This window comes from Grus americana, chromosome 1 (assembly GCF_028858705.1).
Source record: "Grus americana isolate bGruAme1 chromosome 1, bGruAme1.mat, whole genome shotgun sequence".
In the NCBI taxonomy this organism is placed as follows: domain Eukaryota; kingdom Metazoa; phylum Chordata; class Aves; order Gruiformes; family Gruidae; genus Grus; species Grus americana.
Genome location: NC_072852.1, coordinates 211,668,158 through 211,687,137, shown reverse-complemented (window position 1 = coordinate 211,687,137; position 18,980 = coordinate 211,668,158).

Here is an 18,980-nt window from a genome sequence, read left to right as displayed (position 1 = left end):
AAGTGGCTTGTTGCTTATACAGATAGTTTTATTTTTGGTAAGAAAAGAACTAACCTGCTTGGTGCTTAAATAAATGACATCTGCCATTCCGCATGCTAGCATCAGCCATGGAACGCAACAGATTTCTTCGAAGCTAGTCACTGGCTGCGCAAAAAGGTAGCTCAGAATCCATTATTTTTTCATATAATTCTTATAATTGGATTATTCCCAATGTGAATTACTCACTAAGAAGTTCCTTCCTTTGCAGGAGAGTACATTTTTCTTTTGCTTACTGCCAATGAATAAGCCTCAGGAAAATGTATGAATCTTAAAGGGAGCGTAGGAAAATGAAACAGAAGCTCTAGCCAGCTAGTTTGGATCCAGACTTGAAACAGCCTGAAATCCAAGCATGTTTGGATTCAGGATTTTCATGTGTGCTCATCCGTTGTAGGCAGTATTCCTTTATTTGAAAAAGAATACAGACAATTTGGACTAGAAAATGCCTTCTTGGAAACTATTTTTAAAATTACCCTTAAGGAACAGTGAATTCTTGCTGTGCAATTTGCAAGATAAGTGCATTTGAAGCAACCCGCTGATAAAACACTATGATGAAAGGTGGCAGTGAGTGAGTGATTTCACGCTAGCCAGCAATGTCAGAAGCAGCTCAGGTAACTATAAATACATTATTCTAGAAGAATAAGTATAAGAGAGAATTAATTTGTAGAGACACCGTTGTTTCTCCAGTTGCACACATTCACACGCAGCTGAGAAATACCAGAGACAAAGAGTCAGGAGAGGAGAACTTCCCCAGGGGAGAACCGTTCCCAAAAACCTAGCCCAAGTGATCTTGCTTTGGGCAAGGTGGGAGCAGTCAATGAAAAGATCACAAGACCAACAAAAATAAAGGCTGGTGCACATGGCTTCCCATGTTCCAGCTCACCACACTGCAACAGGTGAGCTCCAGCCGCACAGCAGCTCCTGGGACAGGGCAGCTTCACAACCGGGCAGGCGGCACTGGTTACCAGTGCTACCAAAAACGGTGCAAGGTTTACTGATTACGTCCCGTGTAGGAAACAGGTAGACTCCACTTGTGGAAGGTTTCTGGAAGGAATCAGCAGGACCATTGCTGCTTCCCTCTGACAGGGAAGGATTGCTGCTGCTCTCTGGTTGCCACAGCTGGGATGGCACCAGAATGGGAGACCAACTCATGCCACTCTCTGAAAACCAGAAAGCCGCTTATCTAAATGCAAATTTCTGTGAGGAGTGACTTTGCCTATTCAGGGATTTGTTTAGCCAATACCACTTGCCTGGAGCGTTCCTTTAAGTGTGAGTCATGCCATCGGGTGATCTGCAGAGGTGTCACAGTGCACAGCCCAGATCAAAATAGCTGGGACACAGGATGGTCACCCTTCGCAGATGAAGTTGTGGCTACCACTTGTTTGCTATTATATAAGGAGACCACAATTTGACATGTTCCATTTTCATGCCTGGCTCACAAGGTCACCCTTCCTTCTGACTCAGTGAATTTCTGGAGCCAATTGATTTTTCTAAAGTGCAGCCTTGCACTAAGCAGGTTGGTTTGATTTTGTTTATTTGGGACTTCTTTTCCTATTGGGGAGTTGCCTCCATTCAAACTGCATCCTGGTGACCTTTAAAAACACCACACGCTACACAGAATGAGATATTTGGTTTTCCTCTAAATGCCTTAGTGGAGACAATCCCATGTCATTTTTTTCCTCACTGTCATTTCTGATCTAAGCACAGTCTGACCCTGACCGCTCATTCATGTCTCCATGACAGCTCTTCAGTTGTGTCAATACACCAAGTAAGGGCTCTCTGGGAAACCCAGCCAGTGAGCTGAACTCCCACCACTGATGTTTTGTGGCCCCACAAATAATTGCCAGCACAACGCAGAGGGAAGGCTGGGGGAAGGAGCTCCTCCAGCTTGCACAGCAGCTCAGAAATCTGTAGTAGCAATAGATCCTGAGAGATCAAAAGCTCTTTTCATCCTTTTCAGGAATACAGTCGTACGCTGTACTGTGCACCACACCTAAATGTAGCACTACCATCCCATCAAACAGTTGGACCCTACTGAATTTAAAATTTAAATCCACCAGGAGATTTGCTGCTGAGTTACCACCTTATTAAGTTCAAAGTGTCAAATTGCTGTCTCTGGCAGACAGAAGATTATCAAGTTTACAATCCCTTGGAGTTTCAGCCCAACACAGGAGATGTGAGGGTAACAGGCACCCCTGTGCACCAAACGGAGCTGTATAGCATGCCACGGTCATGGAAGAAAATCCCCTATGTCCAAAAGAATAAAGAAGCTCTATGCAGACAATCCCAAAATTGTCACAAAAATTAGAGGAACCTTTCTATTTGACTAATTTCCAGAATTAGAAAGCAAAGCTCTGATTCTACCCTGGAGAATTTGTTCAAAAGACAGAGAATGTCAAAATCAAACTGATTTACTGGATAGGAGATTAATGGGTAAAGACCACGGATAATAGATAGGGGAGTTCATCGATCAGACAAGGGGAAAAACTACTCAGCTGAAGGAATCCTTTCTTGTGCTGAGGACAGGAAGACAGACCTTGCAGCTATTATTCTCTTCTTTAAGTACAAATACTTCAGCGTCAAGATATGCGAGCAGGGTGGTTTTCAGCCGTGGGCCTCTCCAGAGAACTGAAAGCTGTTGTTAGGAGATGACTCTCAAACTTCTTGAATTTGTCTAACACAACAGAATACAGAAACAATAGACACATGTACATTTTATCAGGAGACTAATTATACATAGCACCTTATAGCCCTGTGTGTGTATCAGCAATTTTCCTTTACAAATTCCTACTTTCAAACTCCTTCTGTGACTATTTTGTATTTTCTGTCACCTGTGGCTTTGCAGATTTGTGTGTGTTGATTCACCCTTACGTGTATATACACGTGTGTGTGCATACGGACATATTTATAGAGGAAAACTTCACATTTATCATGCATGTACTGTGATGGAATAGTAACAACTGCATCGTATTCCTGGAAACCACTTCCAAACATATATATGAGTGACAAGAATGTGATTGGGAGTAGTCAGCATGGATTTAGGAAATCAAGCTTGACAAATCTGACAGCCTTCTATGATGAAACCACTAGCTCAGTGGATGCGGGGAAGGAGTTGACGTTGTTTAATCTTGACTTTAGCTAGACTTTCGACGCTGTCTCTCATAACATCTTCACAGACAAACAGATGAAGTACAGACTAGATAAATGGGCAGTGAGGTGGACTGAAAACTGGCAGGGCAACAGGGCTCAGAGGGTTCTGATCAGCAGCACAAAGTCCAACTGGAGGGCAGTCACTAGTGGTGTACCCCATGGACTGGCACCAGGGATAACACAGTTTAACATCTTCATCAACAACCAGGATGATGGGACAGGCTGCACCCTCAGTAAGTTTGCAGATGATAAAGTGGGAGGAGTGGTTGATAACACCACCAGTTGCACTGCCTTTCATAGAGGGACCCGGACAGGCTGGGGAAACAGGACAACAGAAACCTCATAAAGTTTAAAATGAGGAAACAGAAAGGCCTGTCGCTGGGGTGGGATAGTCCCAGGCACCAGTACATGCTGGGGGCCAACTGGCTGGAAATCACAACACTCCTGCAAGGTGACTAAATAATATGCCCATAGTAAATACAGGAAAGCTGAAGCAGAGCAAAGACAGCAAAAGGGCATCTGGAGACTCCAAAACAGGACAAGCCTTGACTCTCCTGCTTTGACACCTAGCCAATTCCCTGCATTAACTGGATATCAAACCGACTTCTATTTTTTTCTTTAAATGTGTTATCTAATCAGTACAATAATGACAGTGACTGCTTAAAAATTCTAAAACACACTGGTAGAAATGAGAGGGTAACATGACCTGAATTTCTGCTGAATCTACGGATCTCTCAAAGGGCCTTAATCCAGTATGGCCTCTCTTGCTATTAATTGGACATTTGCTATCGACTCTGTTCTGACCAGGCCACTTTAATCAGGAAAACAATCTTTTCTTCTTTCCTTTCCTATAGAGGAAGATTGGGATATATCAGAAGGGATATTTCACAAGGACATGGAAAGCTTTCAAATTTATAATTTTATTTCTGTTAATGAGAATAAATGCTTTTGAACCAGATCGGTGTAATAGATAAGACAGACCTAAGAGCATTTGGCTCTGATTTCTACGGTATTCAGTTAAGAGATTGCTATTATGGCTTAGATTCGAGAAACATTAACAGAGCTGAAACCATCCAAATGGCTAATTTCTTTTTGATATCACAATGGATTTTTCTTGAACTATCAAGAGTCCAGTTGTAACTTGCATGTTTCTAATTTTGTTTGCACCTCAGAGGGAGCTGGAGCAAATCTTTGAGGAGTTTGCTGGATGAAAGTCTATCTTAAACATGAAAAATCAGTACAGGAAACTTTCAGTGACATAAAACATACACAAACTCAAACACTTGACTTTTACTGGTGGAGGGACCAATATCATAAGCGTCTTTGAAAATCTCTGAGAAGTTGTTATATTTGCTGGTGTAAACCCAGAATTAATGAGGTGTCTTCTACTTGCTACTTATTTGAGTGAGCATCATGAGCAAGAAGCAGAATAATAACTTTCATAGATGGCTTTAACTGCTCTCCCGTTGTGGTCCTCTGAGCTTTGTTTGTTATGATTCCGCATGCTTTCCCATTTACTTTGCTCTCTGAGTTCCAGGAGAACCCACATTCCTCTCTGAAAAAGCACAACGCTTAGGCAGTAGAGCCTGGGGGCAATGCTAGGTTAGCCGTTACATTCACATCTTTGCCAGTATACGGAATTTACTGGTCTGCATAACGCTTCCCCTAAAGCCCTGGCAGTGTGATGCTGCTCTGAATCGTGGGGGGCTCGGCAGGCACAGAAGGGCCGAGCTTCGCTAACTCAGCCTTCGGATCATAGGACTCAAGAGGTCCTTCAAACCATGAAGCAGATGCTTAAAATAGGAGGCGATGGAAGAAGCAGTATCTGCCTGAGCCAGTCAGAAGCCCTTCCTCCACAAAGAAAGGCATCATTTATACATAACCAGGTCAGGTCTGGCAGCTAAAGCTTGCAAAGGGGAAGGACTGCTTTTCTGTGGATCTTCAGATCATCTAACATTTTGGTTCCTGGTCTGACTAGGACTTTTATGGTCATAAAATGCTGTAGCTGTTTGTATTGCAAGAATTTGCATGAACAACATGTCACCACATTAAATGGTATTGTGTTTCTATGTATTTCTATTCCAAATGCAGCTGACTTGTGAAAAGGCTTAAGAGTCCTTCAGGGACTTATCCTTGTTGGTTTTGCAGTGAAATACAATGAAAGATTTTCTGCAACTCTTTTGAGTGTAGTTTATTCTCAATACTGTGATATGGTCAATTAATTTTTAAAGCAGCCACTAATAGAGCTTGCCTGTAAACTAGATGTTAGTCTTAGGAGAATAAATAGTGACAGATTTTTTTCAATTAACCCAAGAGCAGCACAGCAATTAGTGTATCAGTATTTGCTGTTGGATGGCACGTCCTCTGATGTCTGAATCACTCTTCTGCTTTTCAGTTTGGATGTCTGCAAAAGAATTCAAAGCACTCATTGCTCCAGATAATAAACAGAACATTGGCTCAGAAGGAAAAGTTGGATTTTATTCGAAGTCCCATGTCTGCCCTGTTGTGTTGTTAAGCTCTCTTCTTTCAGTTTTCAAAGACATAGCTTACTGATAAACATTATCATACGCTGATATTTCTGAGTAAGAAGAATTTTTTAGTAGAAAAGGGTTATTACAGTAAATGCAGGAAAGTATATTGATTAACATTATCTTCAGTAGATCCAAGAAGTAAGGGTGCTGATGAGAAAGCTACCAAGCAATGTAGCCAATTCTCAATACTACTCCAATTAGTATTGTTGCAAAAGAATTTGCATAACTAGGGGCCTATCAGTTTAGAATAAATAAAAAAAGCCTAATTCTGATCTTGTACATGGAGTTTGGTGTTGGCATAATTCTATCAATTTCATTATTGTTACCCCTAACTGAGTGTACACCAGCATCAAGCAAATTATGAGGAGAATGTTACTTGCTGTCTCGTGATGTTGTGCGAAGACTGCTAAAGCACAGAGAAGTGAAGAAAATATGTCTGTAGACTCCACTGAGCTGGAGGTGCTCAGTTGCATGCACTACAATGAATGCAGTAGATATTATTGAAACTAAACAGTGGCAAGGTTAAATATAAACCATTACAGCCATTAGCATACTAGTATTATTAGTACTCAGGAAGAGCAACTGATGTCACCTACTTGGACTTGTGCAAAGCATTTGACACTGTCCCACACAACATCCTTTTCTAAATTTGACAGACATGGATTTGATAGATGGACCACTCAGTGCATAAGGAATTGGCTCTCGATGGATAAGGAATTGGCTGGATGGTCGCACTCAAAGAGTTGTGGTCAACGTTTCGATGTCCAAGGGGAGACCAGTGACAAGTGGTGTTCCTCAGGGGTCGGTATTGGGACTGGCACTGTTTAAGATCTTTGTCAGTAACATGGACAGTGGGATTGACTGCACCCTCAGCACGTTTGCCAACAACACCAAGCTGTGTAGTGTGGTTGACATGCTAGACGGAAGGGATCTGTCCAGAGGGACCTTGACAGGCTGGAGAGGTGGGCCTGTGTGAACCGCATGAAGTTCAACCAGGCCAAGTGCAAGGTCCTGCACATGGGTTGGGGCAATCTCAAGCACAACTACAGGCTGGGTGGAGAATGGATTGGGAGCAGCCCTGAGGAGAAGGACTTGGGGGTGTTGGTGGACGAGAGGCTCAACGTGAGCTGGCAATGTGTACTTGCAGCCCAAAAGCCAACTATGTCCTGGGCTGCATCAAAAGCAGTGTGACCAGCAGGTCAAGGGAGGGGATTCTGCCCCTCTACTCCACTCTTGTGAGATCCCACCTGCAGTACTGCGTCCAGCTCTGGGGTCCTCAGTACAAGAAAGACAAGGAGCTGTTAGAGCAAGTCCCGAGGAGGCCACAAAGATGATCAGAGGGCTGGAGCATGTCTGCTATGAAGACAGGCTGAGAGAGTTGGGGTTGTTCAGCCTGGAGAAGGGAAGGCTCCGGGGAGACCTGATAGCAGCCTTCCAGTACCTGAAGGGGCCTACAGGAAAGCTGGAGAGGGACTGTTTGTTTGCAAGGGCAAGGAGTGATAGGACAAAGGGAATGGCTTTACACTGAAGGAGAGGAGATTTAGATTAGATATTAGGAAAATCTTCTTCCCTGTGAGGGTGGTGAGACACTGGAACAGGTTGCCCAGAGATGCTGTGGATGCCCCCTCCCTGGAAGTGTTGAAGGCCAGGTTGGATGGGGCTTTGGGCAACCTGGTCTTGTGGAGGGTGTCCCTGCCCATGGCAGGGGGGTAGGAACTAGACGATCTTGAAGGTCCCTTCTAACCCAAACCATCCTATGATTCTTTGATTATGCAACTTTTGTGCCAAAAGTGTTTTCAACTCTTTTGACTTTGGAAATAAAATTCATCCCGTTATGGAAAGTTCATGACAACAATTTCAGAACGCATCAGAAAAACATTAAAAGAAACCTAAGCAGCAAATCTCAGTTTCAAAGGTCTTGCCCAACATTGCCAGGACAAGTTCTAGGGTCTTAATCTAGCCTTAAACATCCACGGTATCAATATCTCTATCTGAAATACTCCCATAGGCTCTCTTTCTACTCAACAGAGAAGAACAATCACTTGTAAGTTGTGACACATCTGGCATATTTTCAGTATCTATTTTAGAATGAGCTGAAGTGCCCATTACTCTCCCATTGATTATTGAAGTAGATTAGGTGATGATATCATATGTGTAGGTGTCTCCATTTGGTCAGATGAGGCCCAGCTTTTAATATTATTTTTAAAAGGGTAATGGGGAGAAGTAACAGTAGCGAACTTGGTTTTGAATCTAACACTGACTAACTCATGAGCATGGAGAGCAGTCTAAGTTGTCCTTCACCAGGAAGCATCAGTCAAAACAATTCTCTGTAGAAATATGAGTTTTGGACAGTCTGTTCCACCAGTCCATCATTTGACTTCTCCAGGCATACATATCTGCTGCCCCACTGATACAGCTGGCAAGATGCTAATACAAGATGCAAGGGAGGTTTGCTGCATCCTCCTCAATTCCGTTCCAAGGTTAAGAATAGCCAAGATCAAAGAATTACAAATCCTAAACCAGTTCAGAAATGCAATTCAGTGGGTAAGAGTCAGTGGTGGACCTGTAGCTTCAGGTGCTTCCCATGTATATGAAAACATTCCCTCAGGATACCGATGGCCACCATATAAAACTACTGAGTAGCCTCAAACATCCAGCCCAACCACCAACCCAATACTCTCCTGGAGATAATGGATGTAGGAAGAAGTCCTGCATCAGTGACAACATAGGGTTTAATGTCTTGTGATTCTACTGGACTATAAAAATGACATTCCAGCTCTCCAGCAGGGAACTGATTAATTCAAACACTTTGACACTAAAAATGTGACATTGTAGATGGAATATTTTAGGTCTTTTTTCATGGGTTTCTAAAATGCGTTAGTTATAAATTATCAATCTCTCGATGACTTGCAGAGCTAGACCCAGGGTGGCCAAAGCAATCATATTACAGAGCAGAGGGCAAAACCTTACAATTCTTAGAAATTTTCTGTAGGCTTTCCCTGTTCAAATGTATAGCACAGCGTGACATGTTCAGACTGATCCCAGAATTTCACCTCTTCTCCTTACTCTCCAGCTAAGACTTACAGGTGAGAAATGACAAGGGAAACCTCTTGCCCCGGATTTGGCACCGGATCAGCAACCTACAGCCTGGCCCTTGCAATGCTGTTGAAGAGCATCCAGCAAACCCAAAGAACAGTAAGCTCAGCACACCCAGAGCAGTCCCGCTCTCGCTAGCAAAGTCCACCTCTTGCTACGAATAGTGCTCCCTTATTTTAACCAGGTCCCTACATTTCATTCAGACAAGATTTAGAGTAAAAGGACACATTCTATTAACCAGAAGATTAAAATGGATTAAAGTGGTGATAATTGGAAGAGTTTGGGATCTTATTAATGCTTATAAATATCCAAAGGGTGGATGTCAAGAAGATGTGGCCAGACTCTTTTCAGTGGTGCCCAGTGAGAGGACAAGGGGCAACGGGCACAAACTGGAACACAGGAAGTTCCATCTCAATGTGAGGAAAAACTTCTTCACTCTGAGGGTGACAGAGCACTGGAACAGGCTGCCCAGAGAGGTTGTGGGGTCTCCTTCTCTGGAGATATTCAAAACCAGCCTGGACGCCATCCTGTGCAACCTGATCTGGGTGATCCTGCTTTAGCAGGGGGGTTGCACTAGATGATCTCCAGAGGTCCCTTCCAACCCTTACCAATCTGTGAATCTGTGAATCTGTGAGTTATACAGGAAAACTTCTGTGTAACCCACCCTGGAAGGTCCTTAGATACATGTCTTGGTTTTACTGTTATCTGGATCTCTCTTATCCTGGGAATACTGTGGAGGTAGAGACGAAGATCTCCAACTGCTTAACTTGGCAGGGGTCTCAAACTTACACTAATTTTTCCTTTTAAAAAGTGCTAACCATTGATTTTCCACAGAAAAGACACCATGGAAGTAAGCAACATGTGCAATTAGTTCTTCTCCTCACCTCAAACTTTCCTCACTATCATTTTGATCTCTTGCAACTTTGTGAGGAAAAAGTGGTATAAATTTGCTCCTCAAGGAATTTATCTGTCTATACCTACCTGAAGCTCAGAATGAAATGCTTTGGTTCTGTGTCAGTTCCCACCTTCATCTCTCTGGAGTACATAATCAGCCTGGGGGTGGGAGGGAATTATATGGAGCTGATTCACCTTCCTCATGGACTAGCAAAAATATAAGGGTATTACTGCATGCATCAGTGGAATTAAAGAAGAAATTAGTCTGAGATCACTCATAAACAGATCCAGTCAGACATGATTGTTCTATGAATGGGAATGCATAAATTAAGCTTTGCCAAAGGTTACAAGTAATTTATAGTTTGGCTTTTAGGAAGCTCCAAGCACGACGCTATTTACTTGTACTGTTTATTGAACAAATATGCTTAACAGGGCAGTCACAGTATTGAAATGCTACCTTTTCTCTCAAATATATCTTGATTGATGAGCAACTCTGAGATGTCATAGGCCAAACACTGCCTTTGAAGTTGGAAAACATCTATTGATTGATGCTTGCCTGAAGAGCTGTCATAGGGAACATGGAAGAAAGAATAATTGTCATAACATGCCTAATATTGAAATGCGATGTGTTTCTTTTTCATCATTTCCAAAACAGAGTAAACTGAAAGATGCTTGATGACAAAGCATTTAAATATGGATGGACTTTTTTGACATGTGTGTGGAAATAACTTTGATTTAAAGAACACTGTAAATAAGTAAAAGAAGTAAAAGAAGTGCAAAAGAAATGTTTGGCTGCCTTTGATCCCCAGCAGTCACTGGGAATTCCACAGTTCTGCCCCGTGTGAGGTGCTGATTAAGAGAGTAGCTCTAATTATTCCTTGAATATGAAGCCATATCATGTCGGAGTGTTATCTTTTTTATAGCTTAGAAGCTTAGCTAATCAAAATCATTATCTTATCAGTAGCTGGACGGAAGACCTATTTAGTGGAAGCAGTAGTTTAGATTTGAAAGATTCATTCTTCCCTCCACCTATGAATGCCTCAGCTTTGTGCTGAGGTCTTGTGCTTTCTTAAAAATAAGGAGAAACAAATTGTGATCATTTGTTAGCCCCACCAACTCATGATGATCAGCCCTCTTCCAACTTGAGCAATTACACTGGCTGTATTTCAGCAAGATGTTTCTGAATTTCCCCTCTGATCTCTGTTTAATGTCTTCAGACACCTCCTTCCCTCCTCTCATTTGCCGTATCTTTGACCTGATGGCCTTCAAGCCATAAGGTTGGAGGTTTTTCTTGACTGCCTCATTGTTTGCTTTGTCTTCACTTAATTATGAACTCCACCACCATTAGACATGACTTTGCACTGAAGTCTCTCTCTCCGTCCTTATTTTCTGATTCCTGTAACGCCAAATTTGAATACTTTCTCCTTATCTAGAGTCACACTTTGGGAAAAATTGATTCTCTACTGCAGTGATCTCATCTCCTATCTGGAACATGGGTTTTACATTTCATGTACAGCTGAAAAGATCCATGCATGAATTCACTTAACTTGCAGCTAGCCGGTGCAGAGAATACAACAAAGGAGAGCATCAGCCAGCCCTTGTGGGCCAGCATGAGGAAAAGTGTGAGGAAGACACACTAGAGAAGCAGATACCATTGTCAAAGTAAATGAAGCTCCTTCACCCATGTGAGAGGAAGGAGAGCTGGCAGCACCCCAGCTATGTGGAAGTCTCTTGTCTATGCAGCCAAATTAAACCCTGTAAGTAAGGTTTTCCAGAGCACAACTTTTTGCCTGAAGAGTCCATCATCCCACAGCCTCTCTGATGCATTCACCAGCACTGACTGGAGGTTATGGGTCAGGAACCTTCATTGCTCCTGTCACAGCTGCTGCCACATTACTGAACACAACAGTGGCAAATGGAAGACAAAAATGATGTGCTGCTTTATGGAAAGTTCGTAGTCTTGTGCTAGATGAGGGCATGTCTTTGATGTGTTCATCTTCTCTGTCTCCTCTTTAATAGCAGGAGAAACATGCTGCTGGAAACACTGTCATAAATCTTAGTGCAGTTGTTGGGGAACAAGAGCTGATGTCATATTGAGCTGAATGTTTTCAGTCACATAAACAACAGGAGAAAAACTTAGATAAGGACAAAGAATTAAATTCAACCCTGACACACACTGGCAACTCAATTAGTTAATGAGTTTTTAAGGTATTTAGATAATAACAGATGGAAAGATCCAATTTCTACTATACTCAGTAGCACTGAGGTGGTGTTGATTTTAGCTGGGATAGAGTTAACTTTCTTCATAGTAGCTGGTATGGGGCTGTGTTTTGGATTGGTGCTGCAAACAGTGTTGATAACCCAGGGATGTTTTAGTGACTGCTGAGCAGTGCTTACACAGAGCCAAGGCCTTTTCTGCTCCTCACACCACCCCACCAGCGAGTAGGCTGGGGGTGCACAGGGAGTTGGGAGAGGACACAGCCGGGACAGCTGACCCCAATGACCAAGGGATATTCCATACCATATGATGTCATGCTCAGCATATAAAGCTGGGGGAAGAAGAAGGAAGAGGGGGAACATTCAGAGTGATGGTGTTTGTCTTCCCAAGTAACCGTTACGCGCGATGGAGCCCTGCTTTCCTGGAGATGGCTGAACACCTGCCTGCCCATGGGAAGTGGGGAATGAATTCCTTGTTTTGCTTTACTTGAGTGCACAATTTTCTCTTTACCTATTGAACTGTCTTTATCTCAACCCATGAGTTTTCTCACTTTCACTCTTCCGATTCTCTCCCCCATCCTGCCGGGGGCAGGAGGTGAGCGAGCAGCTGCGTGGGGCTTAGTTACCGGCCGCAGTTAAACCACAACAGGTGGGATCTTGAGAATCCTGTTTGCCATCAGTCTGCATATTTAGACATTTAAACACTTCTTTCTTTTTTAACTGTTCCCTGCTTGCCCCAGCTCATGTTCTTTCTGCAGGGAGTTCAATACCTTTCCTCTTATTTTCCTATCTAACCCGAGTCCCCGGCTGCCACCTGCACCTACCATCTCCTCCACTCCTTCATGGAGGATGAACTCAGCACAAGGCACCCTGACAAGCCCAGGCAAGGCAGCCCCTCAGCAGTAAACCCACCTCTTCCCAACATTGCAAGCTGTCCTCCCGCTGAACACAGCATCCCCCACCACTCAGACTCCCGTATCGGCCAGGCCAGGCTGCCCAGCACTCACTGGGCTGTGCTGAAATCAGCACACTGTGAACTACAACGAAACACGGGCTGGCTCCCGGCATTCATGACATCAGGTGCACTGCGGCTGCTACGATGCATTAATGGGAATTAGCAGCAGGCGAAATGACAGCTACGTGATGTCGTCTGCAAGAACGCTGGGGAAGCAGCTGTGGGGCACAGCACGGCTCTGCAGCCCCAGCCTTTTCACTTGGACTTTCTTTCTCACTTTCCATTGCTTTGTCTTCCCAGCAGTGACCTGAAAGTGTGCATCTTCACAGACCCTGGACAACAGCTCACCAGTTCAGTCCATGAGGTGTGTGATATGGGTTTGTGCTGCTGGTCGTTCAGGGTCTGTTCCATGGGAGGAAGCTCAGGAAACCATGCGTGATCTGAGATCCTCAACATACAGTTGAAGAGGTTTGTATGTTGTCCTGGGCTTTGGTGTGGGGATGATTTATTTTGAATAAATTTCCAAGCCTGCAAGTCAGGTATTATTGACAGATTTGCTCTGTGTACGGACAAGGAGTGTGCGTGAGGGATGGGGGAACGGCATGGGAGAAGGGGACTCAGGGAGGCTACATAGAGTCCAAGGGAAAACAAATGCCGCTACTCCATGTGCACTGTGAGTAACCTGGCTTAGACCAATAATGACTTCAGGATGGGGTGCATGTCCCAGCCTCTTAAAAAGAATTCAGATGTTGTGTTATCTTTCTTACTTTATTTTTTAAAAAGCCAAAAATGTTCATTTCTTCCACACAGGAGGTGTCCGCAGCCTCTCGGCAGCTGGTTTCTCAGTGCACTACGGGATGTAAAACAGCATCTCAGGGAGCAGCTGGGAGGAGTCGCTTCCTCAATGGCTTTTGACTGTTCCAGAAATAGCAGCCACAAGCCATTTTCTCACGGGAGGCATTTCTACCACTCACGCACCACTCACTCGGACACCATTCACTGCAGGTCAGCTTAGGAGTCTCAAAGTGCAACTTCCAGAAGCCTTCTCAAATGAAGTTTCTCCTGCAGTTCCCCCAGCACACCTGGGTGCCCGCAAGGCGTGCGTGCAAGGTCAGCTCCCTCTGCCAGCAACCTCCGCGCTCAATTTCTTCCTCCTGAGCAGGAGGCAGGAAGGGCAGAGCCCTGAAACACTCTCTGGGGGACCTCATCCTTCACTGGCTTCTTCCCTTTAACCAGACCAGAGCTGCATGTTTCAAAAAGCCAATTTGAAGACCAATGGTGAAGTCTTGCTCCACCTGAAGTGAAGGGAACAGAAAATGTGAAACAAGGGGGCTATTTATTTGTCAAATTTTAATCATGCAGGACACAGCCCCACTGACATGGATGTTTCCCATTGTAGCTAAGGTTCAGAGGACTCTGCTTTAATCTTTAAATTCTTTACTTAAAGAATTTAAATCTTTAAATCTCTAAAATGCAAATTTTAATACCGGAACACAATTATCCTATTAAATACACCCAATGAAAGAATAAGCCAACCACACGCCATACACATCTGTTTAAACTCTCATCCATCAGTCACATCCAGGAGGCACAATGAGCTCTTTGCCAACTAATTACAGACCAAATATCACTCTGGAATTACTCATCTACCAATTTTAAATAAGGAATGAACTCTGAGAAAATTGTTAGCAACCAGCACCTAAAACCAGTAAAATCCATTGAATAAATCATTCCCGATTAATTTCTTGCTCAGCACTATTATAGAGCTAGGGATGAGTAGTTGGAAATTGGAAATAATTAGTGAGGAACTTCAGGATAAAAGATTTTTTACCTGAAACCCATTTTAGAGTTTCTTAACCGCGGGTCTATCTGAGGAGCAGATCTTGCTAAGAATGCTTTGTGAGAACTTTGATTTTTATTGCATTCTAAAGCGATTTTAAAGCTCATTAAAGCACCTCCTCTTGTGCTGCCAGCAATGAAAGCCTTAATGTTAAAAGTCCCCTGGAGTCCACAGTACAGATAAGCACCATCGTTCTTCACTAAGCTGGGCCCCTCAAACTACCAGCTCACAGAATAAAACAGAAGCTTGCTGCCAGCAGCAACCTGGAAGTCAGATTTCTAGATAATGTGCTTGCAGCAAAGACACGGCTCTTTCTGTACAAAAATGCTTTAGTCACAGAAAATAAGCAGCTGTGTGTTGCATGCTGTCCAGGGCGTAGCACTGAATAGGTGCTGAGCATTCCTTAAAATTACTTCTTCCGCCTTTTATTTACCTGGAGTTCAGGTGGTAACTTTATATTTGCTTATATATTTGCAATGCAACGATGACTGCCTGGATTAAAAGCCATAATTAACTTTCAAATATAATTCCTCTCTTTAAAAAAAACCAACTCTTGGAGCCTCTGTACTTGATCAATGACTACACATCAAATTTGTCCAATTTGCAAGTAAAATCCATTGGGTGCTATTCCTAACTGACAGCACATTCAGCAGAGGATCAGGAAGTCAAGTTGGCTGGGTTTTATTGACTTGCAAATCACCCACTAGTAATAACGATTTTGTGATACAAAAACTAAAATAGATTGCAATGCATTCTCCTGCAGCGTATGAATTTTCCATAGAAATTAATAGAATTAAACTTCAGGACTTGATTTACTGATTTAAAATATGTCAGTATAGGTGAAAAGAAAGATCTGTTGAGTCAGCAAGGATGTGGCTTAGGGTTTCTTTATCTGTAACTGCTCTAAAATGAACAATTGCAAATTTAATTATTGAATAAACTGTTGACCAAACAACAATTCTGCGTTTTAGTTAAAACATATTATGAATGCCTGAAAAATACATTCAGCTAAAATTTAAGGAGAGAATTTTCACAGGTGAAGTTGTAAACTCTTACAGCTCTTGTTCTCAATGAAATGAGATATCTGCACTGACTTATCCCGTAATTCTGTAAAACATTTCATCTTGCCTTTACTATTAGACCTGGCAACCAATACTACTCTTTCAACCTTTGTGGGTGCAAAGGAGTTGCTTGATTCAGCGCGAACCTTGGAAGCAACAAGATCATTGCAATGATGCAAAATGGAGAAGGTGCCCTCACTCCAAAAGCAGGAGTTATTTTAACTTTCACCTCAGGCAAACGATGTGGTGTAAGCACCTCTGCGATGTGCAGACAACCTGGCTACCCTGGCGGGGTTAGCCACACCGTGTGGGCTCTGGATCAGGTCATGTAAGAGAAATCACTTTGGATTTTACCCTAGGAGGGGAGCGCATAGGAGACAACACATCCATCAGAGCTAGGAGAGGGCTCAGGTCCCCAGCTAAGGCCTGGCCACAGTGCTGCTAGTGTGGAGACTCTCTTTAACAGCACTTCCCCTAAAAAGCTAATGGACCTCTTCAGGACATGAACAGCCAGTGAAAGCTTTGATGATTTATTGGCTGTGCACAGTGGTGAGGAGATGGTTTAGTTTGAAGAATGGCTTTGGAGTGTCCTTCCCTGCCCATCATACTAGACTCCCATAATTTAAGGTGACTCTAAAGACCATGATGCCCTGGACCACAGACTTCTGACTGACTCCAGCCCATGATAGCATGCATCAAGACAACCCTCATATCCTTTCACTGTATGCCATGCTACCAGGCAATCCCCAAGGGCTACCAGCCACCCCAAGGAGGACCCTTTGTGTAATGCATAGTCTTCAGCAGGCACCTACAGCACAGCGCAATAGCAGGGACATTTTTCCTTCTCAGAATTGCTCTTGATGTCTCTGGAATCTGGAAATGTTCAGGGTGGACCAACGCACGCCTTTTCCCACCAACTATTGGACAATAAACTTGCTATTGCTCCCTGATGACTCTTTGGAGTTATGTTCCTAAGCATTGGAAAGAGGCATTTAGATGTCTTCCAAGTAAAGAGATACTCCCATCAAATTTCATAAATGCAAATGTCAATGTTGCAGTAGTGAGCAATATTGCACAATGACTATCCCCACTGTAAAGCTAAAGTGAGAAACAGTTTATAACCAGCGTTAGTGCTGTTTTTCCCAAAATCATATTGTAATTCCTGACAGGGCAGTTCTCGTTATGACAGTACTGCAGAGATGCAGCTCATCTGGTCTGTTTGGATTGTGAAGTTCCCAGGTACACAGAGCTCTGCGTATGTAGTTTGGCACCTATTTCTACTCAAGCCAGACCCCAAAATTAGTTGAAGGAGCACACGGATCCCTGAGAGGCCTGATCAGATCAGCATGTGCTCTCACAGCATGCCTAACACTCCAACGGCCTTCTTGTAAAGTACAGGTGTAACTGCTTAAAACAGGAGGAAAGAGGGCCAATGTCATCCCATCGCTTATCTTTGATATAGCAGCCTTGTGTTACTGCATTCACCTGGAGGTGCGACCCCAAAACACCTGCCCCGATTAGGCTGGGAAAACCACTCTCACGAGATGTGTTCTTTCCATCCCTTTGTCGGATCTGAACACAGATCTCCTACCTCCTGGGCAACCTCATTTACCCTTCAGCTATGCTAAGAAAGGTCATCAATATCTTTTCTTTAACAAGACTAGTTCTTTTCCCATTACTGATTCTGCAAGTATACATCACACGCACAAAACTTCGACAGAACAGAAATTAATGTAAGACCTTGAACATAAGTGCGTAATAAGAAAGCATATATTTTTCCTAATTGAGTAATAGGACCATTAGCGTTAATAACAGCATTACCATAGACATTAATACGTTAGGGTTTAAAATGTCTCCATACTAAATCACAAGGGTATTTTAGATTTAGATGTGCTCACCAGACAGTAAATCTTACAACTACTTGCACTTGTGACTGGTGCTAAGGATTGTAACAAAGGATGAATGTAAGTGTACTAATAGCTATCACAATACGATGGTCAGAGAACAGACTACATGACACAATGGAGTATACAACTATTGCCTGTATCCTACAAATTTATATGGAAAAGGTATGGTTTAGGGATAAAAACAATATTCTTAAAAGCTTAGAAAGAGAGAACTGATTGCCCAAGATGAGATCTCTGATATTTGTCATTTGGGAGTATAACAACTGCAAGGATTTTACTTGGTTAATGTGCTTACTTGATGCTAGTGCTAAACTTGTTTCTAGTTTCTACTCTGTGTGTGCCTATTTTTTTCCATATTGCCATAGGACTGCTACAGACAAACCTAATTTAAAAAAAATTATTATCCTATAGCTTATCCATTAGCTGCTAATTTCTGACAAAGTGGTCAAGAAGAAAAGGAAAACTGGAGCCTCTGTAATGCTGCCCAGACTTTGTTCATTATGGGAGAAGAAATATGACTAATATTTCAATCTCCTGTCCTATTGAATCTGATTGTTCTTACTCAGTGTCTTGCTTCTATAATATATGAGATAAGTTAATCTGTTTATCACTACTGGAGGATCATCCTTGCAATAACTCTTACACTGAAAGTCATTTATATGCTTAGATGTCTCACTGTGCCTTCCCAGTAACTCCTGGGCTATGGCCAACATATAAATATATAAGCTTCCCTTGCTCGTTTTGGCTGTCAACAAAGAAAAATGGCAGCAATGACCATTTAGAAAGAACTTGTTTTCACACATGCTATAAAGTTCATGGTTTGAGGGAATCAATAAAAACCTCCTTGCACCCTTTTATATTTGCAGGACTAGGGTGGGATTTTTTGGTTATTTCACTTTTTTGGTTCTTTCTTTGCTATTAAACCCTTCGATTCCCAGCATGTCCCAGAGTCTCAGGTCAAGGGGAATCCTAAGCTAACATGGAGACAACCTGAATAGATCAGAATCAGTCACCTGGAGAAAAAGTAGTTATAATTTTTTAAGAAAAAGAAAAACCATAAAAATATCTATGTGCACAAAGCTTCACCGTGACTTTGGTAAACCAAGCATCTAAAATGCCAGATGTGGTCACAAAACTATGTCATTGCAAGAGCAATGGAAACTTGGTGAGACTGCTCACACAACTGGACTGCTGCCATGGACAGACGGAACGGAATGAATAGAATAGAATAGAATAGAATAGAATAGAATAGAATAGAATAGAATAGAATATTTCAGTTGGAAGGGACCTACA